General features: G+C 42.4%; 1 protein-coding gene across 5 annotated transcripts in view; it reads left to right on the forward strand.

Annotated features, from left to right (window-relative positions):
* Nucleotides 1–25129, forward strand: part of CTXN3 (cortexin 3) — a 98314-nt gene that overhangs the window by 55251 nt on the left and 17934 nt on the right. For 2 of the 5 annotated variants that reach the window (XR_015309454.1, XR_015309453.1), the window contains one exon: nucleotides 9811–9959. The exons of the other annotated variants lie outside the window; for them this stretch is intronic. The gene's annotated coding sequence lies outside the window, so the exon portion shown is untranslated. The remainder of the gene's footprint in view (nucleotides 1–9810; nucleotides 9960–25129) is intronic. 5 annotated transcript variants of the gene reach the window in all.

Below are 25129 nucleotides of genomic sequence, written 5' to 3' on the forward strand. Positions count from 1 at the left end.
ATGCTCGCAGGCAGGTCACTCCCCACATTGCTGCACGGACCTGCCTGCATTGTTTTAGCTGAATCTTGTATTTTTCCCCTGTGCCTAACTTGCTTTCTTGCCCAGACTTGTTTTTATTCCTCTGTGCCTGTACTTGCTTTCTTGCCCAGACTTGTTTTTATTCCTCTGTACCCGTACTTGCTTTCTTGCCCAGACTTGTTTTTATTCCTCTGTGCCTGTACTTGCTTTCTTGCCCAGACTTGTTTTTATTCCTCTGTACCTGTACTTGCTTTCTTGCCCAGACTTACTCTGTGCCTGTACTTATTTTCTTGCCTACACTTGTTTATCCTTCCTGCGCCCGTTTTTCAAACCGCTGCCTCCCTGCGGCCCTGCCCCCTGCAATCCCATTCGCTGCCCCGCTCCAGCCTCCCAGCTGCTCCTCCCTCCCACATCCCCTCATATGGAGGCCGCACATTCGGCCGCGGCGCGCCTAAGGCAAGCCCGTCTGAGCCAGTCCGCGCCTAGACCTCGCTCAGCGCCAGGACCACTGGACCCCACAAACGCCACGGCACCCGACACCGCTACAATGCCAGAACCCTCCACGCACTCCACACCGGACGATCACACACCTGGTTCCTGGCCGCCCGAAGCGCACCCAGGGAGCTTTCACCTGCCGGACCTGCAGCTTCACAAGCATCTGCCCCACCATGCTGCTGACCAGGAAGGAACCCAACCAACTCGGATGCATCCTTCTCAACAACCGCTCTGCCCGCAAACACACAGTTGACCTCTGGGACCTACTCGACTCTACCTCCCCAGACGTCGCCATCCTGACGGAGACTTGGCTGAACCCCGCCTCGGCACCTGACAAAGCCATAGCTGTCCCGGAAGGCTACAAGATTATCCGCAGGGACCGCACCAATAGAGTAGGAGGAGGAATCTCCATCACCCACAGGAACACTCTGAGTCTCAACCAACACCGACGACACACTCGGCACCACCGAACACCTGCACTTCCAGATCCACACCTACCCCAACCCTACCTGCAGAGGAACACTCATCTACAGACCCCCCGGGCCCTGACCATAGTTCAGCGACTCCATCGCCGACTTCGTCAGCACACACGCCCTCGCCTCCATGGACTACATCCTTCTCAGGGACCTGAATTCCCACCTTGAGAACAACAACACCAACTCCACCACCCTGATCGACAACCTAGCCAACTTCGGACTCAGACAACTCATCACAACACCCACTGACTCCGCCGGTCACACGCTTGACCCCATCTTCTACGCAAGCCCCCAGTTTCCTTCAACCACACCACTGAACTCCACTGGACCAACCATCACTGCATCCACTTCACTTTAAACAAACCCACCACCGCACCCTACAGATGCCTCGCCGCTGCTGGAGCAAAGTCACTGAAGACCAGCTAACCACCACCCTCGCCCAGAGCCCACCCGCCGACTCAGACACCGCCCGCGCAAACTCAGACAGTGGATCAATGACTGTGCCAACACCCTCGCCCAGATCAAGATACCCTCCAACAGTCACACCAACAAGAAAACCAGCTGGTTCAGTGAAGACCTCCTGGCCGCCAAGCAAACCTGCAAGAACGCCACCGCAGACCCCATCACCTCATCAGATCTGCCAAAAGGGCCTCCTTCAAAGACCGCCTAGACAACAATGTGCACAACAGCAAAGAGCTCTTCAACATCGTGAAGGACTTCTCCAACCCCAATGACATCCCACCTTCACAAGACCTGTGCGACTCGCTGGCCACCTTCTTCCACCGCAAGATCGCAGACATCCACAACAGCTTCAACGCCACACCACCCGACAACCACTGAGACCTCCGCCCCCATGACCACCATCTGCACCAACCACCTGCTCCCCTGGACCAACATCAATGATGATGACACCATCCAGATCATGAACACCATCCACTCCGGATCTCCCTCAGATCCATTCCACACCACATCTTCAACAAAGCCAGCACAGACATCGCACCACATCTCCGGAAAGTCATCGACACCTCCTTCGAGACAGCAACCTTCCCTAAGAGCTGGAAGCACGCCAAGATAGACGCCTTACTCAAGAACCCAAGGTGGACCCCAAGGACCTCAAGAACCTCCGGCCCATCACCCTGCTTCCGTTCCCGGCTAAGTTCATCGAGAAGACCGTCAATGAACAAATGACCCGCTGCCTCGAGGAAAACAACATCCTGGACTTTTCCCAGTCAGGGTTCCGCAGCAACCACAGCACCGAGACTGCCCTCATCGCCGCCACCAATGACATAAAGTCCCTGCTTGACAATGGAGAAACGGCGGCCCTCATCCTCCTGGACCTGTCATCCGCCTTCGACACAGTCTGCCACCACACACTACGAACACTCCTCCACAATGCCAGGATCCAAAAGAAGGCCTTGGACTGGACCACCTCCTTCCTCTCTGGCAGAACGTCCGCCTTCCCCCTCCTTCTGCTCCGAAGCCACTGAGATCATCTGCGGCATACCCCAGGGCTCATCCCTCAGCCCAACTCTGTTTAACATCTACATGGCACCGCTCGCCCACGTCGCCCGTCGGCACGATCTCAACATAATCTCCTACCCCAATGACACCCAGCTGATCCTCTCCCTCACCGGGATCCCCACACCGCCAAAACCAACCTTCACGAAGGAATGAAGGCCGTCGCTGAATGGATGAGGAACAGCAGACTGAAGCTGAACTCGCACAAAACTGAGGTCCTCATCCTTGGATCCACCCCTTCGGCCTGGGACGACTCCTGGAGGCTGACCGCACTGGGAACTGCCCCAACACCCAGCGACCATGCACGCAACCTAGGAGTCCTCCTCGACTCCACCCTCTCCATGACTAAACAGGTCAACGCCGTCTCCTCCTCCTGTTTCAACACCCTTTGCATGCTCCGCAGGATCTACCAGTGGATCCCCACTGAAACGAGAAGAATGGTCACCCAGGCCCTCCTCAGCAGCTGGTTGGACTACGGAAACGCCCTCTACGCAGAAGCCTCGGCCAAACCCCTGAGACGGCTCCAACGCATCCAGAACGCCTCTGCACGCCTGATCCTCTACATCCCTCGCCACAGCCACATCACACCCCACCTGAGAGACCTGCACTGGCTCCTGTCAACAAGAGGATAACATTCAAGCTCCTCATCCACGCACACAAGGCACTCCACAACATCGGGCCAACGTGCCTCAACAGACGACTCTGCTTCTACACCCCAAACTGCCAGCTCCGCTCCTCTGACCTCACCCTTGCCACAATCCCCTGCTTCCGAAGAGCGACCTCTGGCGGCAGATCGTTCTCCCACCTCGCCGCCAAGACCTGGAACACCCTCCCCATCCACCTGGGGCAGACCCAAGACCTGCTTACCTTCAGAAAGCTCCTCAAGACCTGGCTTTTGAAGTAGTTGCATAATTCCCCACCCCAGCTCCTTGAGACCCTCACAGGTGAGTAGTGCGCTTTACAAAGGATATGATTGATTCATTCATTTGGAGAGGTTGGACAATGATGGTAGATGCTACTGCTTCGGTCTCCGCAGCAGTTGCAACCAACTGCCGGAGTGCGTGCACCCACACCACAAATAAAAACCTTGGAGTTAAAGACCAAGTACCCACAACAATCCCGCCTGGCCCACCTCATCACCAGAGAGCCCAAAATTTATATATGCCCATAAAATGATCCACTCACTGCTGCCCAGAAATATGGTGGCATAAGGCGGGTCCCGAGAGCTCAGCAAAACAGTGCTTGTTTATCACCCGTCAAAAGATTGTGCTATCTCTTAATTCGTGGGCTTGGGCTAGATCCATGGGGACTTGCTTAAGATATGCTTAAAGCTGTTAAGGGCCATCTTCTATACTTTCTGGCATCGGGCAACATGCTCCCTGTCTCTTGGAGACTGTTTATGTGCAGCTTTCAGCAGAATAACACTCCTGGTCAAACCATCTGGGGTCATCACATCTGGATTTTGTCACTGGAACGGAAAGCAGTGCCGACACCTTTCGGCGATGCATACAAATGCACTCCAGATTGCCTCACGGGAGGTATTCATAGCCAAACAAGTAGATATCGCCTACCGACACTTTGTAAAGAGTGCCCGGTTAAATTCTTTTGGTTCTACCTGTGTCACTGCCAGTGATCTAATCCTGCATTAAAACTGGTATTGACAATGCCAATCGTTTTGGCTTTTTTTTTTTTTAACAGTGGAATGCTTTATACCAAATTCCTCTATCACGCAGGTGAGGAATCTCATGGTTACCAACAGCAGTGCAACCTTTCCTAACACAAAGAATAGGTAACAGATGGGTGGCAGCAGCAGCATGAGGAGGGGGATAAGATTCTGTCTCACGCATACAAGATTGAATGTCTGGGAACATTGAGTCTCTTTTTAAAGGGTCTTTTAGCAATTGTGTACACTTGAACCACCTTGGCGAGCGTTCTTCTATGAATTGCAGATGGTATCCTTTCCTTACCATTAACATCACCCAACCATCTGACCAGTGACTTTTTTCCGGTCTTCCTCCCATCTTCATATGCTCACTTTTGCTCTGGTTCTTGGGTTTGAGAAGATTGCATCCAGGATTTGTTTGTAAACACAGCCCCCGGCCTTTGGCTCAACCATGAAAGGGATGTTGGCTCTCTCTTTGGCTCTGCATTACCCTTCTCATCGCCTCTTAAAACTGAAAATGAGAGACAATAATAAAATAAAGGACTTCTTTCTCAAAAACATTTGAATGTTGGCATTTCAATCCATTGTTTCAGATGCTGACAACATTGTATCTAAAAAATGCTTATTTACATATTTCAATTCACCTAGACAGTCAAAGATAACTGAGATGTACAATCCTTGATAATACCTACCAATTTCAAGCACTCCCGTTTGGTTTTTGTACTTCATCAACTTTGTCCCCAAAAGTATTGGCACCACTGTTTGCATCATTGCAATTTAAAGGGATTTCCAAATTTCCTTATCTTGATGATTGGCTTTTCTGTACTTCCTCCTTTTCTAAGGCAGAGCACAGATACAGTCTGAAATTTCCTCTGCATGTGGGCCTGATCTTCAACCAGAAGTCTCATTTGGTGCCAACTCAACAAGTGAAATTTATAAGAGCAGTCTTTGACACGGGAAAGCCTTTCTCCCACAGAAGAGTCCTTTCTCTCCAGTCAAATCTGCTTCTCCTGTTGGGGCAGCAGCAGGCTGTAGGATGGACTTTGTTAAATTGTTACTTTATCACCTCCAACATAACTTTTTGGATTGCACTGAGGATATAGTCTGTGGCCTTTCGCAGGAACCCGTCGAGTGATTTCTCAATGCAGACCAGAGTTTAAGTGCAGGTATCATGCCATCTGCAGGATTCTTTTATCCTATTGTCTAAAATTGTCTCTCATTTTCAGTTTTTTCTTATGTTTTGCTTAGCCATTCAACATCTCTTCAATGTCTTTATGATGCAGTACATGAAATTGAATGTATTAGTGTAACTTGCTTCCTTATGCAGCTCACAGGTACATGATTTCTTTGGCTATGACAGCTTCCACTGAAATGTTACAGCTGACCTAGCATTTGAGTGTGAATTCATTTGGTATGTAAAAAGTTGATGGATGAAATACTTTAATGATCCATCTCAGCTAATGATAATTACTCGCCCATCAATCCCAGTCCATTATTTTGCACACCATGCCACTTCAGTGTGGACCCAGCCATATGCAAATCAGTCTTGACCCTGTTCTAATGGGATCAGCCCAGCCCGAACTGCTGGGCCAGCTCCCCCCTGAACTGGAACACAAGTAACTCATGACCAGTATCCGCCTAATTAAGGCTCATCAGCCAAGTATAACTTGTCTCCATTGAGACTCATGTCAGAGCATACCAACACCACTTAGGGCAACACACTAAAGTAACCAAAAATGTATAGATGGAATGCCTGAGTTAATCTCAGCCACTGGCATTTATCAGGCTACATCCAAGTCCATTGTTATTTTGCACACCATGCCAACTAAGATTTGCCCCAGCCATATGCAAATCAGTCTTGACCCTCCTCCAATTGAACAGTCCTACCCAACTGCCAGGCCACGTCTTCCCTGAGGAATGAGAACTATAAAGAGAAAGATGAAAAAGAAAGCACCATTATCCATTGATTGTGTCATTCACACATTGATTAGCCCCCATTCATAAACCATTGACTAATGTCTTTCATAAGAATGGACAATCGGGTGGCATGTGAGACCTGAACCGCCAGAGGCTGGGGTCTCAACAAGTTGACAAAGCGGATTTTCTCTTGGGCTGTGAGTGCAGTTTATATCCCAGGAAAGACACATTTCCAAGTAGTCACAATATGCCGGATATTTCATATACCTGACCTTCACTTCCAGTAGATATGCAGTAATTTCATTTGTCCGATGATGGGCCACTTTGCATCCCCTTGAGGTGCGATTCTTCCTCTGTTTCTTTCTTCTTTAAAAAAAGAGTGCCCTCGAGTGTATGCAGTGGACGCCAAGTCTACCCTGTGTCCTCACCACATACTATTTGTCTTACCACTGAAATCCCTCCTCTAGAGGACCTGTAGAAGATTGGAGAGGAGAAGTTGATGACCATATTAATAGCCTCATTGTGGCCAAAACGCCCATGGTTTCCCTTCATCCTGCAGATGATGCTCGAGGACTCTTTTCAACTCCCTCCCAAACATCTTTCACTTCAAGTTCCTAAGCTTCTATTGCAGGTTTTCAGCTGGCTAAACCTGAACGCTTGGACATTGAAAAAGAGGGAGGAGAACCGTTGGGTTGTTAAAAGCAGATATCAATAGACATCCAGGAATCAGTAAAACTGTGCATATTGCTTTCACATAAGATACATTTGGGTTCTTTCCAATCATGGTGTAGTGAGAAGGCGGCAGCCACTGACTCTACAGATCGTTTTCAACTTCTTGAATTTTGAGTGATAGTTTCCTCCATGGTTTGGCTCCAGCCACTGTGGTTACTTAAGGGGCAGCTATCAGGGCAATCAGATGTCCTTGCAAGGCTATGTTGAAGATTTTGCCCTGGTTTGCCATCTTCTTCATAGTTTTAGACTTAAAATTATAGCTCGTCACAATCTGGTGCCAACCTGGGATTTTTCAGTAGTCCGGAAGGATTTTCAGAAACCTCCATTTGAGCTTTTAGAATGGCAAAATTTCAATGTTTGTCATCAGAAGGTTTTTTTTATCTGCAATAATTTCCACTAGAAAATTGGGGAAGTTATCTGCTTTGGTGATCTTTTATCCTCAACCAAGATTTTTTCCAGACATGGTGGTTCTGAAACTGGATCATAAAATTGTCCTAAAGGATAACTGCAGTATTATTGTTCTCAAGCGGTAGTCCTTCCTGTTCTGAAGGTGACTTCAGGCTTGGGCATTCCTTCATCTCTGGATGTGAGAAGGTGTTTGTTAACACATTTGAAGAGAACAAAACCTTTTGAAGTTTCCAATTCTTTGTTTACTTTATTTAGAGCAGCCAACAAATGGTTAAAAATTCTCAAGTTCTACTTTAAGTAAATAGGTAAAATACGCCATAACACTGGCTTACAGATCAATATTGGCTGAGCCCTGATAATATGTGCAGAGTTGATTTACAAGATCGTGGGCCGAGGCTGGGGGTGTATCCTTGGTGGAGATCTGCGGGCAGCCACCTGGCCCAAACCACAAACCTTTGTTAATCATTATCAACTAGACTTAGTCCAGTCTTTTGAAAAATATTTGAGTTCAGTAAACATTGATACAGCAATGAAGTAATTGCTATATATGAGATTAAGCTATGCTTCATGTTAGCATCTAAATTATTACACTTGGTATATCCTCAACTATTTTAGGACTGAAAATCAAAAGTTCAAATTTATTTGCATAAGTTAATTAAAACATTGCATTACAATAAAATAACAATTAAAAAGGATCCATTGTTAAAAGTTCTGATGAAGTGCAATTGTATGGAGTCGTCATGACTCGGGCATTTGTCTCTTATTTCACTGCAACCGGTCCCATGACGCAGTGTCACCCATCTGGCTGTTCGATTTTCCAGATCTTGTTTCCTTTCTAGTCTCCTTGTGGGTACTAGTTCTCTTGTAAGGTGCTGGTGCTTTGCAGCTTTATGGGGGATTAGAACAGATATTTGTAGGTTATGGTGCAAATGTTATGTGCTGTCATTGATGTGTTTTATCTAGGAACCCAATCAATATTGTGACCTTATGCCCCTATACCGCTATGATCAATAAATATCCCTATAATGGCATAATAATCAGAGCCATATTTCAGTAACTCGCCTCTGCAGTCCATAACACAGCAGAAGCTACTTCCTTAGATTCCTAGAGAGCACACCGAGTTCTTCCGACACACCAAACCCCCAGCAACCTGGGAAAGCCCCGCTTGCTTTGTTTTGATTAGTAATAGAACTCCTGCGAGCACTGTAAGAACGACCAGTTCTTAGTGACCTCTTTATTGACGTCTTATGTCCAAAACTTACATCAAATTCAGCACCTTTCAGGTATAAATATACCAACGTTGCCTTAAGCAAACACACGGTGGTGAATACTGGAGCAGAACAGCTGTCCCCTTGCAGAGAGCCCAGCAGATGCGAGAATCCCACGGACGCTGCTTCTCCTCTTTGACGCGCTGAGAAAGACGCTGTCTTTTCTCCTGCCGAGAAAATCCAGCTCCGGCGTTTCCAGCCTACCCTTGCGGGTGACTGGGATATCGGGTCCTGAGATGGAGATACCAGACCTCCTACATTCTATTCCAGAGGTACGGTGCTGACTAAACCCTTAGAGAGAATTCTTGAATCATACTCTTGGCAAAACCAACTTAACTTAAACTGCTACTTACTCCCTCCCATGTGTTAGGCTTAGGTCAGGTACACCGGGGTAGGCGTAGTTAGAAGCACCAGTTGAGGTCGTTAGCCAATGTATATATGAATGTATATATTGTATATATTTTATTCATTTTAACTATCTTATGGCTAAGAAACCATATCAATGCTTTAACAGTATTATTTCGTAATACTCCTTTTACTGTACGCACTTTTCGTTATAACAATTCTTGCAATTGTGGCAATTCATTTCTCTTGCATGAGAAGGAAGACTGCTCAATAAATAATATCTTTTATTGAAAACGCCCGTCTCTCTATTCTCTGCACCCTGGTGAAATTAAATCTGCACAACTGACTGAGTGAAATAGCTGTCTATTGTTTCACACGACTCTAGAGATTGACTTTTATTCTGGGGAGCAAAGTTGTCATGTTTGTGCGGTTGTCGGAAGATGAATCCCTTCTTGTCTGAGCCAAGGAAGCTGATCACTTCCTATTCAGTCAGGAAAGTTTCCAGTGACCTCTGAGCTAGCTGGCGCAAACCTAAATTAAGTCTAACATAGTCAGTAGAGACCTAGAAGACCACAGTCCTACATCTACACTGCTGTTTATGTTATTCCAATGCGCAGGGCCTATAGGGAAAATAGGAACTACACTACAACCTTTTAACTTTTAACCGTTGTTCTGCTTTTGGCCCCGGTGGAGGATGACACCAGTCTAGCTCATCGATTGCCCAAATCTTCCTTTCTTTCTGTTCTCCTCAAACACCACGTTTACTGTCATTAGTCCTCGTTTGTTTGTTTGTAAAGTGCTTGTGCGTGTGAAGTGCTTGTGCGTGTGCAATGCGATTTTTTTTTTATGTCAATTTAGTACAGACTTCTAGTTGAGTTCAATGGTTTGAGGTCTATGGTCTCAATTGCTGCATCCATGGCTGGATCTGATTTTTTTTTGTTTGTTTTTTTTTTGTTTTTTTGTTTTAAAGTAATCCAGGATCAGCTTTTGGACTTTGCAAGGGCAAGAACTAGGACCAATGCGGGGCTGGAGAGCGTCCCTGATGAATTGTACAAATCTACCGCAACAAGCCAGGATATGGGGTTCCTTTTGTGTGAAACCTATTGCTGAGGCCTCAAGGCAAGTGTTTGCTTTTTCACTCCGGTATAGTTCACCGCCATGACTCTCGTTTGAAGTCACACAGTCAACATGCTCCTTCAGTGTTTTGGTTTGCCCAGCCCCAGCTGAAATTCGATATTGGTAGTGCTAACAGACGCATGTTCATGATCTCTCTTCTAATTTTGGGGTTCAGCGAGGCAGAGAGGTAAGGCTGTGGTTTGATTACCAAATAGAAGATGTTCAGCCGAGCCAAGAAATGTAAAGTTTTTAATGTTGTCTGGTCTTGCGAGAACAAGGCTAATTGAACTTGATTGTTGATTTGATTTTTCCAAGTAACATATGAGATGCAAGGCAGAGCGAGTGCTGGTTTATTTATTTCAGTGAAGTCCAGGGCTCTCTTGAGCTGCATGTTCCACAGGGAGCCAGTTATTTGAAATGTCTCTGAAGCCGCTTTTTAAAAATTCCTCCTGGGATTTCAAAATTCGAATGTAGTATTTTACGAAATCCGCCTCTAGGGTTAGTGTTAGTTTGACCAGCCTGATCTCCAGCCTAAGCCTGAGATTTTTTTGTAGCCCATGCACTGAGCCCGCTCCAGAATTTACCAGCAAGCGCCCGGCAATGCACAATGTCCATAAGAGTGCTGGGAGGAGAGAAGCTTGATGACTTGTCTAATACTCTCGTCTACTAATACTCTCTGATGACTGACTTTTTAGCATGTTGAGTTTTTTTATACCATAGGTTATGGCAATCTATTTCTTGGACAATACTTTTTTTTGTGAGAGCAGGTTAGTTGAGCGGATTCAGTGAACCAAACCCCCAGATACTTGTATTTCTGCGTTACGTTGATCGTCCTGAAGCCTATGCTGCATGTGTTTTCTTTTTTGTGCTTTTGCCTTGCACATTCATAGATCTTGGTTTTGCCTGAATTGATGCTGATGATGAAGTGGTTAGTTGTACTGTACTCATGTAGGCTGGTCCAGGCACGTTGCAAACCCTCTTTGGTGTGATCCATGATGACGATGACATCCTCATATTTAAGAATGTGTAGAGTTCGGTGGCATAGTCGGGTAGTGGCCAGGCAGCAGTTGGAGAGAGCTTTTTTGCAGGTCTGCTGTATAGAGGTTGAAGAGTAGGGGAGCGAGCATGCAACCTTTTTTCAGACCCCAGTCGTGCTGATTTTGGCTGAGAGAGATATAGGGCCTGTTTTCACCGTACCCAGGTTTCCGAGTAGAGGGACGTTACTGCCGTTAGGAGCGTATATGGACTGTTCCAGTTTGCTAGTTTCCTCCAGAGGGTTGTTCTATCGACTTTATCGAAAGCTGCGGTTAGATCGACAAAGCAGCAGAAGAGTGGAGGTTGATTGAGCTGGGTGGCTCGATGGCAAAGGGCAGATAAAGCCATTATGTTGTCAGTTGTAGCCGCTCGGTTCTCCCACACTGATGCTGGGCCTGCGTTTGCCCTTGGAGGCCCAAGGAATTTCAGAATGTTCACACTCTGCCCGAATCGGGCTAGTGGTCCTTCCTTGAGCATTCTAAAGATTTGTTTTTTCATTCTTCCTCTTGTTTTGCTTGTTTCAAGGCTCAGACATTTGTTTGTGGGCTGTCCGTGCTTCCTTTACAGCCAACAGATTCCCTAATGTTGGGTTAAGTTTGAGCAGACAGGTTTTCTTCCTCAAGTTCTTCTGCGTGAGGTTAAATCTCAGTTACGAGAGAGATTTTGTTTGGGTGACTAGTGATCCAGCGCGGCTCCAGACATTAACTGCAAACCATCACCGTACTCCTAAGGAGCTATTCTCACATTACTTGTCAGTGGGGCCCATAACACTGCGAGTCATTTATACACATATGCATCCTGCTCCCAGGATTGGTGAAGACTAGAGGAGAGCTGCTGAATTTTAGCGAAGTGTCTTATTTCATACTAAAATTTTATATACTATATACATCTGCAGTTTATCGATATTACCATGGATTTATTTCAAGAAACATTGAAACACCCCACCATTATTGTCAATGGATCTGGTAGTAAAAGAACAGCTTAATTCTCCATGTATTTAATTTTAATTTTTTTATTTTAAAGATAAAATCTCCTAGCATGACCTTACTTTTATTCACTCTATTTCAATGATCATTTTAAACATTAATAACCTAGAGAGAAAAAGAAGTTAAATTCAAAAATTTATATTAGCATAACAGTTCAGAGAAATAAGTAAAAATTATATTACCAAGATTTCAGGACACGGACATCAGCATAAGGACAGAACAGTTCCCAAAAACCCCATCTCTATTCTTTCTTGATGTTCACCTCCCATCAGGACTCCGCACCCAAAAGAATTTCAAAGTCCTTGCACCATAAAATTCATTGATCCAACATGTCCTGGTGCGAACTAAAATCGGAAAGCAAGCTTTTTTCTTACTTCCAAACGTCCTCTTTTATACCCTTTTTCCCTAACTTATCTATCTAAAACTCGTTACTTTAGGGGTTTTCATTCATTCTGATTGGTTAAATCAAGGGGTGGATGAGCATAACCTCATCTCCTCATTGTCCATATTTCCGCAAAATCATCGTTCTAATCAAAAAATAAAGTCTCAATTGTCCTTTAGCAGTCCTTTCCGCTTGTGTCCTTTAATTTGTTGTTTCTCTTTACTTTCCCATGCTCACGATGCGGACATTCTCTGGAGCTTAGCCGCGTATGCCTACATCATCACAAACTCGGAGTCGCGGAAAACCTCCATCTTTTTATAGGCTGCATAGGCCATAATGGGAACTATTATAGAAACAAACACAATTAAACATTAATTTTCGAAGTATAACCCTTCTGTTTACCTACCCCCATTCTAAGGTAACCCAGTTAATTATTACCAAGCATATTTGGCAACAAATAAGCATGGTTTACTCCACATTCTCCATCACTTATGCCACAATTAGACATACAGAAAGCATATACACACAGATTTTGGTTAACTTATGACATCTGCGCACAGGATTAATATAACTACTTCACTTAATTAGTAAATTATGATTTGCAACATAAGCAAATTAGTATCCCACATGTATTTATATGTGCACTCTATTCTATGTTGGTCATTTACAAAAACACAAGATTAGTACATATTACCGTTATGAGGAAATTACATCACGAGGGGTATACACACATTTTTTTGTTTCCATCCTCGCTCCATCAACTCCCTCCTTTGGTGATTTATCACCAAATAACACCCAAAATTTCGTAAATTTTATCTCAACATGTTTCAAATTCTTTTAATTAGTATGAGTTATACTCTAGTTTCTTCCTGTCTTGATAAAGTTTCTCTTTGAACTCTGCCATCTCAATATCACCTTTTTCACGTTCCCTTTCTTGTCTTTCTTCAAATTCTTTCTTTATAGACTTTTTAATATTTCTTCTCTTTCTGATTTTACAACCTAATCTTAAAATCAAAAACACTACTATTATAACTGTTACTGGAATTAGTACCTTCCCTATTATGGATCTAGCTATTTCATAAAACCAATTTCTAACTGCTGAAAAACTTCTACCAAGTTTCTCTAGAACACCGTCAACCTCTAGTGGTTCAACTTCCTTATGCAATTCTGTAAGATTTGTAATATATCTCTCAATGTTTTGACTTTTGTCTAGAATGTAGGTACAGCAGTGTTGTACCTTTTTAAAATTCCACAAACTTCTCCTTCCTTTGCAAAAATGATATCAAGAGCAAGTCGATTTTGCATCACCATAGCTCTCATTACAACCATTTCAGTATTTTTCATTAAATATCCTTCAGCTGTATCTGTTGACAAACGATCTACTATCGTTGACAGTTTCCGAATTCTGTTTGCATTAAAGGATCTACCCACTGCTGGTATCAGTGCTCCAAAAACATCTCCTATTATTTCTATCACACTTTCTCTTTTTGTACGACTTAAAGGTTTACCTATTTCATTTGTTCCTCTATCAACATGGAAAACTTTAGGAAAGACCAAGCCTATGTAACTATGTCCCATACCAGTGATCAGGCAATCTATAATAAGCTTTATTCCCACAAAGAATGTATATCCCAGGAAAGACGGTGTCATTACCACCTTTAAATCCCCAACCCCCTTTTATAATGTATGTATCTTCACATTGACTTGCTCCCACAAAATAATTATCATACAAAGTGTTGTCTCTCCGAATTCATAGTTTCCCTAATAATGGTGTATCTATATTTATAGCTACATTCACATTATGTCCTTCTTTATTATCATCCTCAAATGTCCACATTGAAGATTTAGTTTGCTTTGCTTTTTTTCTTCTTTTATACTGAATTCTCCTTTCTTCTACCATATCCAAAGAGGCTTTTTCTTCATTTCTCATTTTACAGGTCAAATTATGTTTAAACGCATAATCATGGGTCAACTCTTGGGCTTCCAAAAAATATTCTCCAAAAGGTTTTGTAGGCTTGATTTGATTCAAATCAGCTACAATCTTCAATTTGGCAAAATTATAATCAGAATTAGAATAATAATACTCTAATTTACCTGTTCTATAAAACAAACTAGTTAATACCCTACAAGTAACTCCATACGTTAATGGAAGCTGGCGGCATGTCACACCCTCTGATACAGATGCTGGTCATTTTACACACACATAGCAATTGCTTGCATCCACCTTTCTCACATATTCAGACAATAATCTTGAAAACGAATTGCGAGAAAAGTCACTAATGGAGTTATCTTGATCTACTTCAGGTTTATATACATTCGACATTTCACCTTTTGTCTCATAGGTCTTCTCTTTCATATTCTCATTTGCCTTTGCTTTCTCAAAATCAGGCCTGAAAGGAATTATAATAGCTAAAATCAACCATAGCAACATTAATAATCCAGTACATATTAACCACATTCTACACCATTTTCCAACAATAGTACATTTCGATTTAGTTACATCACTAGTAGCCATTTCTTTTTTACACAGCGCTTTCCACAATCTTTTCTGCCCTTATATTGATGATTTAAAACCGCTTTCTTTCCTTACCACAAAAATTTCAAAATTCTTGTTCCTTTCCTCTTTTCTCTTTAAGTTTCCCATTTTTGGTACTTTTCTTTCTTTTGAGTTACAGTTCACTCACTTTCTTTTTCTTCACTTTGGCAACTCAAATTTTCTTGGTTGCTATTCACTTCACTTATTGGAGGCAAAGCCATCTATGTCCATTCAGGTGACTTGTATTTTTGATTTGGTCTTCTCACTTTTTTTGGCCTTGGCACAATCTCTATCTTTTTTCCCAACAACTCCTTTTGACTGGTTATTTCATTTACTTGATCTTCTGGTACTTTTGCTTTATTAACCAGTTTAAATTTCAGTCCATCAGTTTCTTTAGGCTAATTATCTTCTTTGTGAGCTTTCTTTGTTTCAGGTCCGACAGTGTTACATTCCACTCTCCAAACTCTTTTTCTTGAGCTTCTTCTCAATTGAATTTCATCTTCACTGTTATCAAATTCAGTTTCAGATCTCTCTACAGTTTAATTTATGGTGAACATTATAATGTCTGTTTCTTTCTCTGAGCTTGTTTTCTATTTGGTCAGTTCTTTCACTCTGTTAGGACTTCTCAATAGCTGGCACTTGGAAGCTCATCCTCATAGGGAGTTTTTTCCTTTTCACCAATTTCGAGATTTCGGATCCTGCTACCAGAGCTTTCAGACTGCCCTTCAGTATTTTTCTTACTACCAGTTTTATTTTCACTTTGCTCAGTGTCCTTACTGGTATCAGTTCTTACCAAATCTCGACTTTCAGGTCGATCTTCAGAATTTGTTACTTCAATAGCTTCACTTTCTCCTTCAGGCGCAGAGTTCGCGTCTGATATTTTCAGATGTCGACGAACAGGTCGAGCTTCAGTATCTGGATCTTTCTCTGGTTCACCTTCAGAATCTGAATTAGTTGTGCTTTCTCCTTCGTCTTGTGGATTTTCAGGCTCAGGCACACAGATGGTGTGACTTGCATAGACCGATCTCTTCACTCCAGCACATTTAACTGCAGTTGTGCTGACCAAAATGACTTGTCTGGGCTTCTGCCAACGAGGGACTAAGCAATTTCTTCTCTTGTGTACCTTTATCTGAACCCAATCTCCAGGGACTGCATCATGAGCTGGATGTTTTTCTTTCGAGTTTGCCCCAGTTCCCACCTGATGGAACACAGAAGTTACCATGTCAGACAGGTTTTTGCAGTAATCCTGTATGATATCATCATAAATAGTCAATAGTTTATCAACTGGCACAAATGCTTGTCTCATCATTCTTCCCATCAGAATTTCATTTGGACTTAGTCCTGTCTTTTTCTCAGGTATGCTCCTTAGGGTCATCAGAACAAGTGGCAAAACTTCAGGCCATTTGAATCCAGTGGCCAAACACATTTTTGCAATTCTGTTCTTTATGGTTCCATTTACATGTTCAACTACCCCAGAAGCCTCTGGTCTGTAAGCACAATGCAATTTCTGACAAATATCCAGTGCTTCACAAATCATCTGCATTAGCTCATTGTGAAAATGTGTTCCACGATCTGTTTCAATGGTTACTGGGAAACCGTAGCGTGGAATAATTTCAGGCAACAGTAGTTTTGCAACAGTCACTCCATCATTCCTCCTTGTAGGAAAGGCCTCCACCCACCGAGAAAACAGGCAAATGATCACAAGTACATATCGAAGTCGATTACAAGGTGGTAGCTCAATAAAGTCCGATTGCATTTGTGTGAATGGACCACCCTCCCGTCCTATGGTTCTCAAACTCACAACTGTCTTTCTTCTTGGGGTTCAACTGTTGACAAGCAAGACATCACTGACAAAGACTCTCAGCAATCATCATGAACTTAGGATCATACCATGCCTGTCTGAACATACGGATCATAGCATCTCTACCAATATGGGCTTGACCATGGTACATTCGGGCCATATTTGAAATCATGTCATCAGGCATTACTGGTCTTTCATCTTTAAACCCAAATTTCATCCTCTTCTCTTTGTCTACATCCTGATTTTAACCAGATATATTTCTCTTCCTCACTTGCTTCTTCCTGCATTGGTCTCACTTCCTGCCAAGTCTCAACTACTGTAGTTAGCATTAAAGGACTTGAAACGTGTTCAGCTTTTCTGTCCCGATTTTATAGATGCAAGATTTTTAGCACAGTATTTTGCAATTGAATCAACGTAGCGATTACCTCTGGTGACATAGTCATCTCCTTTCTTGTGAGCTGCATATTTCACAACCGCAATTTTATCAGGTAATTGGATTGCATCAATCAACATTTTCACAAATTCAGCATTTCTAATGGGGGATCCTGAAGAAGTTAAATAACCTCTTTGGGGCCACAGTTGACCATAATCATGGACAACCCCAAAGCCCTATTGACTATCAGTCACTATGGTAACTCTATCTCTTTTCCCAGTTCACATGCTCAAATTAAAGCAATCAATTCTGCTAACTGAGCAGAACGAATTCCTTTTAGGCAAGATGCTTCCAGGACATCTGCCACTGTGCATACAGCATATGCACCACTCAGAACACCCTCATCTCGTCTCAGACATGAACCATCAACAAACATTACATAATCAGATTCAGGCAAAGGTTCATCTTTAATGTCAGGTCTTGGCTTGGTACAGTATTCAAGAACATCCAAACATTTGTGATCATCTTCATTTCTTACCTCAACATCCATGACATCAGGTAGTAGATGGGTTTACATTCACACATCGTGAAATTGCCACGTTATCTGCACCTAGAATTGTCTTCTCATATTTTGTCATCCTGCTATTGATAAGGAACTGTGTCTTTGTCCTAGTAAGGAGAATCTCCACTGAATGAGGTACATACACCCTCAAAGGAAATCCCATCACTACACCTTTACTTTGTTCCAAACTCACACTGGTAGCAGCTACTGTTTTTAAACATCCTGGCAATGCTCTTGCAACTGGATCCAAAGCAGCTGAGAAATATGCAATTGGCTTTCTCAGTTTTCCATGTCTCTGAATTAGAACTGACAATGCACATCCTTCTCGTTCACTGCAATATAGTCTCTGAATTTGAACTATATTGCAGTGAACGAGAAGGATGTGCATTGTCAGTTCTAACTCCTTGTCATAATCAGGCATTCCTAATGCGGGTGCTTCACATAGACTGGTTTTTAGTCGCTCAAAGGCTTCCATTTCAGTTTTATCAACACTATGGTATATTTTACATCTGCTCTTGCAACCTCTGTAAGGGTTTGGCTTTTAGTGAGAATCCACTAATCCATTGTCGACAGTAACCTACCATTCCTAGAAACATTCTAACTTGTGTTTTTGGAGGCCTCATTCCCTGTATCATTTTAATTCTCTCTATGGTAGCTTGTCTAATTATTTTAGCAATTTTGTGACCTAGGTATTGTACTTCTCTCTGACAAAACTGTAACCTTGATGGGGACACCTTATGTCCTCCGTCTGCCAAATGGTTCATTAATGCAACGGTATCCGAAACACATGCATTTTTGTTTTTGATGCCACCAATAGGTCATCAATATATTGAACCAGGACTGGTTCTCCAGGCATGTTTAGACTCTCCAATGTTTTCTTCAACAACTGATTAAAGATAGATGGACTCTCAGTATACCCCTGAGGAATTTGGCAGCATGCCAAAATACGGTCTCCAAACCGGAAAGCAAATATTGGCTGGCTATCAGGATGTAATGGAACAGTGAAGAACGCATTACATAGATCAATGACTGTATACCATTCTGCATCATGTGGAATTTGGTACAAGATTACTGCTGGGTTTGGCACAATTGGATAACATGGGACGGTAATTTTATAAATTTTTTCAAATCCTGCACTATCCTGAATGTTCCATTAGGCTTTTTCAAGCCCATTATAGGTGAATTACACGGACTGCTTACTATTTCTCTTAAAATTCCTTGTTCAATCATTTTGTTTATCACTGGAGTTATTCCTTCGATTATTTCTGCTGTCATTTTGTACTGAGGAATGTTTGGGTAACTCACTCCTCCTTTTACAGAAACTTTCACAGGATCTACATCTTTCATTAATCCAATATCTTCTCCTGTGAAATCCCACACTCGTTCTTTAACTTACTCATTCAATTCAACAGATATCTTCTCTCGGTCAAATACAGGAAACGTACTACTCTTTTCAGATCTATCAATGACATAGTCATTTTATATAGGTTATCTTCACCAGATGGCATTGAGCTTCAAACTCCAGATGAACAGTAAATGCCAAACTTCATCTTACACAAAATGCCCCTACCAAGAAGGTTAACAGGACTACTGTCACACACTACAAATCGATGCATGTCTTTAAAATTTCGAATTTCTACTTCAACTGGTTTTGTTAGGGATGTTTTGATCTGCCTATTTGCTACACCTACAACTTGGATGCTATCACCATAGAGAGGAAGATTTTGGACTTCTACTGATCTAACAGTAGAAAGGGTAGCACCTGTGTCCACTAGGAAAGTCACATTTACATCATTCACCTTTCCATTCACAAAAGGACCAGATTGATCTACCTCTAGAGTGGCGCCAAGTACGCACTCTTCTCCCTCTCTCTGGCACCGTCAGAAGCTGTCATCTGACTCACTCCTATATTCCTTCAACCAACATTCACTCTAGGTGATCTTATTACCTGTTCTCCTCCGCATAATCCTGTCTCTGCACTGTATTTCTATAGATTTACACTTTGTGTAAGTGGTGGTTGTGGCACCTGAATCTGCTGAGTAACAACCTGCTGCTGTGGCGATGGCACTTGATTTACCTCATTCTGCACCTGCGGATTCAATGATGTATTTTCATGATTAACTCTTGGTGGAAACCTACACTTTCTTCCAATGTCCTAACCTTCCACAATTGTGACTTAGAAACTTTTTCTTAGCTTCATCCAAATTTCCCATTACTTTCGTTTTATTAAAATTCTCTTTCATTCTTACTTGACCTCCTTCTGAATTTTTATTCTCTAATTGAGCTACTTGATGATCTGCCACTTTTACTTGTGTCCACATTGCTTTCTCTTTAAGCTTCCTTTGTTTAACATCAATCTCATCACTACAGTATTTTGCATGTCTCAAAACCTCATCTACTGAAGATGACTGCCATCCCATCAAATTATGCTTAATCATGTCTCCTATTTCTGTTCTTAATCCAAACACAAAGCGAATCACAAAATGACTCCTGTCCTTTTCACTCAACTCTTCCTATCCACTGTACTGTTTAAACACTAATAGCAATCTCTCACAAAATGCATGTACTGATTCTTTTGGTTCTTGCATTGTCCTGTCAATCTTTACCCAATCTGTATTTTGGTGGGATTTTATTTTTCAGAAACACTATTACATGTTCATACTTTCGTATTACCTCAGGTCCAGGAGCACCTGTTACTGGATCTCGTGGATATTCAGTTTTTGGCCAGTCCAAGGTAATTTTACACTCAGACCATAGGTCTGCTGGTACTACTATGTCAAACAATCAGTCTAAATCTTCCCATAATGCCTTTACAAATTGATCCACTTGTTGATACCATTCCACTGGTTTTTCTCTCAACCTGGGGAAATCATTTGTGAATGACAATATATCCTGTCTAGTCCAGGGAACATGTACATACCCTCCTCCCGGTATTTCTCTCATAGGGAATTCCTTTGCTACAGGCTCTTTTCCTCTAACTGGGAACGCTAACGTTGTTTTATCATTGCTCTCTTCTCTTTTCTTTGCCCATTTAGCTTTCCATTTTTCCACATCTCCCCATTTTCTTAGCAACACAATTAACTCTTTTATCTGGGTTAATCTTAAAGCAGTATTCATGGTGTCAATATCTTTTTCAGTATAATCTACTCTGTAAGGTTTTAGTAACACTTTATGCTTAGCAAAATCTACATTTAGTTCACTTGCCAATTCTTCTAATCAGTCATGCAGGTTTTTCTCTCTCCAAGTAATGCTTTTACACATAAATATTAATTCATCATCTTGGTATGTTTTTAATTTATCTGTTCCAATTGTTCCAATTATTAATTCTTCCATATCGATTTTCAGCCTAACCACATCTAATATTTTCGGTTCTTGGTCTCTTACTTTTAAAGTTTTAAGCCAATCACTTAAGTCCTGCTCTATTGGTCCTAACGGAGTTTGCGACAAATCGATTTTCCCTATTCTTTTCTCAGGTGTTTCAGAATCTGATTCTGCACCCGTTGGAAACTTAAATGGGAGACTTTGAGTAAAAGTCAAGTCAGGCGGTGTCATATGGCTAGTACGCCTAACCTCGGACAAGTTTGGATAAACCTTTCCTCTTACTTTTTGTAAACTTTGATTTAAAGGAATTGTTAAGGACAGGTTTTTTATTTTTTAGTTTTCAAACACTGGAGTTACAGGACCTATTGTTACTGGGACAGTTACAGCTTCTATGTTTTTTTAGTGAGTTCCTGTATCTTTTCCGTCAATTCATTAGTAGAATGTATATATTCAGAAGTACTTGGTTGTTCTTCCATTCGCCTCTCTACTCTAGCTACACTTCCTCTGTTTTCATCATTTTGTCTGGGTGTACCAGTAAGTCTTGTTTCCATTACTGGGGCATTTGAATCATATCTCATTTCTACCCTTTCCGGGAGATCTCTGAATTTAGAAAATCGTCTTGGGGTATCAGTAAATCTATCCTCCATTGATGGAGCGTTTGGAGTCACATCTACAGAACTTGGTTGATATGGAGGCGGTCTTCTATTTAATATCTCCTCCAGCACTGCCTCCTCTGTTTCACAATCCTCATAACTTTTCCTTTCCACATTATTTTTTTTCTCTGTATATTTCCGTCCTACCATTTCATCAACTGTTCTTACCGGATACATTCCATCACACATATCAGCATTTCTCCATCTCCGCATTCTACTCTCATGAGTTGTTCCCCCACAACCCTCGCAATCTACCTCTTGGTCCTCTGAACTCTTCTAACCTTTCTCGAGCCAATTCATGCATCTCATCTTCCCACTCAACTTATGCTTCAAATTGAGTCAGTCTAGGTCTTGGTTCAAGCTTTGTCATCTTTTCTCTCAAATTGCGCAGTACAGCAAGGCTAAAGTAACCTACTTCTGGAAATGCTAACGCACCAACATTCTTGGTATACCTGGCCCAATTTTCTAACCATACACACGTACGGTAGCCATATTTTGTCATCATATACGATGCAGGCGTTTTGGGCGGAGGAAGCAATTTTCCCTCTCTTGTCACTATTGCCTTATCCTTTTTAAACACATTCTTCAACTTTTTGGACCATGTAGGTTTTTCTTTTTCCTCTCCATAATAAAACTACATTTTTCTGATGATTTCCTGACATTCAAAACAATCGCGCACTCTTCCACAAACTGCTTTGCTACACCGACCTATCGAAGCGCGGTTCACACTAACACACCAATCAGAATAAGATATGTTTCACTTACGCACAACCAATGATTTTACAGCCTTAACTAATGCACCAATCAGGGCTTACTCCGTTCTAGTCATGCGGACCAATCCCAGCGCAACACTTTTGACATCAGCCCTGCTCTGGCTTCTGCAGCTTCGACTGACCCCTCCTTTACAAAAATGTTTGCCACACTATATCTACACCTTTATACAATTAAAATCGGTTAGTAACTACATAAAACATCCCCATTCATTTGTTTCGCTAAACCAAAGTGAAAGTTTCCTCAAACTCACAGGTATTCTGTATTTCCAGTAGACAGCGCTTACCTCTTCTCTGCCACAGAATTTTAGTTTCGCCGATAAAGTGCACATTCCCTCTACCTTACCCTTCTCTCAAGCTTAGGTTAAACTCTATTACTCTCTCAGGGATAAGTTTAAGTCAGAATACGCAATGATTCCTTTGCTTAAGCCCAAAATTTTATAGCTTGCCTTCGCTATACATTCACCACTTTTACACGTAAAGGTCCCTAAACTTGTAACATACGACGATGTCACCACTTTGAAACAGTCTATGTGATGTGTGGCTTACATGCCACACTTGTGCGACTTACATGCCACACGTTCCTCCTCCTAGGCAGAGTAACCAGCTTTCTACTTCCTGCAGTTTATCAATATTACCATGGTTTTATTTCAAGAAACATTAAAACACCCCACCAATATTGTCAATGAATCTGCTAGTAAAAGTTTACTAAAGGACCACAAGACTTAATTTTCCATTTATTTAATTTGTATTTTAAAGATCAATCTCCTATCATGACCTTACTTTTATTCACTCTATTTCAATGATTATTTTAAACATTAATAACCTAGAGAGAAAAAGAAGTTACATTCAAAGATTTATATTTATTAGCATATCAGTTCAGAGAAATAAGTAAAAATTATATTACCAAGATTTCAGGACACAGACATCAGCATAAGGACAGAACAGTTCTCAAAAACCATTTCTCTATTCTTTCTTGATGTTCACCTCCCATCAGGACTCTGCACCAATTCAAAAGATAAAGTCCAGAAAAATTTCAAAGTCCTTGCACCATACAATTCATCAATCTGACAGCATGTCGTGGTGCGAAATAAAATCGAAAAGCAAGCTTTTTTCTTACTTCCAAACGCCCTCTTTTATACCCTTTTTCCCTAACTTATCTATCTAAAACTCCTAACTTTTGGGGTTTTCATTCTGCTTGGTTAAATCAAGGGGTGGATGAGCATAACCTCATCTCTTCATTGTCCATATTTCCGCAAAGTCATCGTTGTAATCAAAAAATAAAGTCTCAATTGTCCTTTAGCAGTATTCAGATTGTTGGCACCAGCTCGAACATTCAGGCCACGCTGTCCTTGACCCACGCTGTTCAGGCACAGGCTGCTTGCACTTCTCTCGAGCTTGCGTGCATCATCACAAACTCAGTCGCGGAAAACCTCCATCTTTTTATAGGCCGCATAGGCCATAATGGGAACTATTATAGAAACAAACAAAATTAAACATTAATTTTCGAAGTATAGCCCTTCTGTTTACCTCCCCCCGCATTCTAAGGTAAAGCAGTTAGTTATTCCCTAGCATATTTGGCAACAAATAAGCATGGTTTACCCACCATTCTCCATCATTTATGCCACAATTAGACATACAGAAACTATATACACACAGATTTTGGTTAAGTTATGACATCTGCGCACAGGATTAATATAACAACTTCACTTAATGTATATCTCCAACCTCTCTTAGCCTCCCTCCGTAACTCCCTGGTCACTATCTTTAATTATGCAGACGACCTTCAGTTAATTTTCCCCATAGACTCCCTCCCTTCCTCCCGAATTAATTTTCAGGCCACCATGCTGACCATTGCAGAGTGGATGTACCATAGCCACCTAAAGCTGAACCCCACCAAGACTGAGCTCGTCTTGGTGGGTGGCCCCAATCACCCATGGAATACCACCTTCTGGCCTACATCTTTGGGGACTGCACCTATTCCTGTGAGCTCAGTCAAAAGCCTGGGGGTGATCATCTCCGAAGATCTATCAATGAGACCACATATCAACGCGATCACTTCTGCCTGTTTCTTCCACCTCAGGCGGATCCGCAAGATCAGTAGGTTTCTTAGTAAAGAGGCCCTGATCCAGGTTGTCATTGCGCTCATCACCTCCAGGCTTGATTACGCCAACATTCTGTACGCAGGAATTCCTGCATGTCACCTCCACCGACTTCAGCTGGTGCAGAATCAGGCTGCTCGCCTGATCTTCCGTCAGCCCAAACACCAGCACGTCACTCCCCTCCTCCGCAGCCTGCATTGGCTCCCTGTTTCCAAACGCTGCACTTTCAAACTGGCATGCACTACCTTTAAGGCCCTATCGGACGCAGCTCCCAGGTTCATCTCTTTGGCCTTGTCCCGTCACATTCCTCCAAGAGCCCTTCGCTCAGCATCACTAAACCTCCTTGAGGTCCCAAGATTTAAAAGGAAAAAGCATGGAGGTCTGAGTTTTTCCGTACTGGCTCCCTCCACCTGGAACGCCCTACCTTCTTCTCTCCGTCTCTGTCCATCGTACGACTGCTTTCGTACACTTCTAAAAACCCTGCTCTTTCAAGCTGCCTGTGATTAATCCCTCACCCTTGATCAACGCTATATGTCACCCTTGACCAACGCTATATGTCAACGCAATATGTCAATGAGCGCCAAGAAACCGCTGGTGATAGTGCGCGTAATAAATAATTTTAATAGAATTTTAATAGAATTAATAGACTTAA

Source organism: Lissotriton vulgaris, chromosome 3_1 (assembly GCF_964263255.1).
Source record: "Lissotriton vulgaris chromosome 3_1, aLisVul1.2, whole genome shotgun sequence".
NCBI classification, from domain to species: Eukaryota; Metazoa; Chordata; class Amphibia; order Caudata; family Salamandridae; genus Lissotriton; species Lissotriton vulgaris.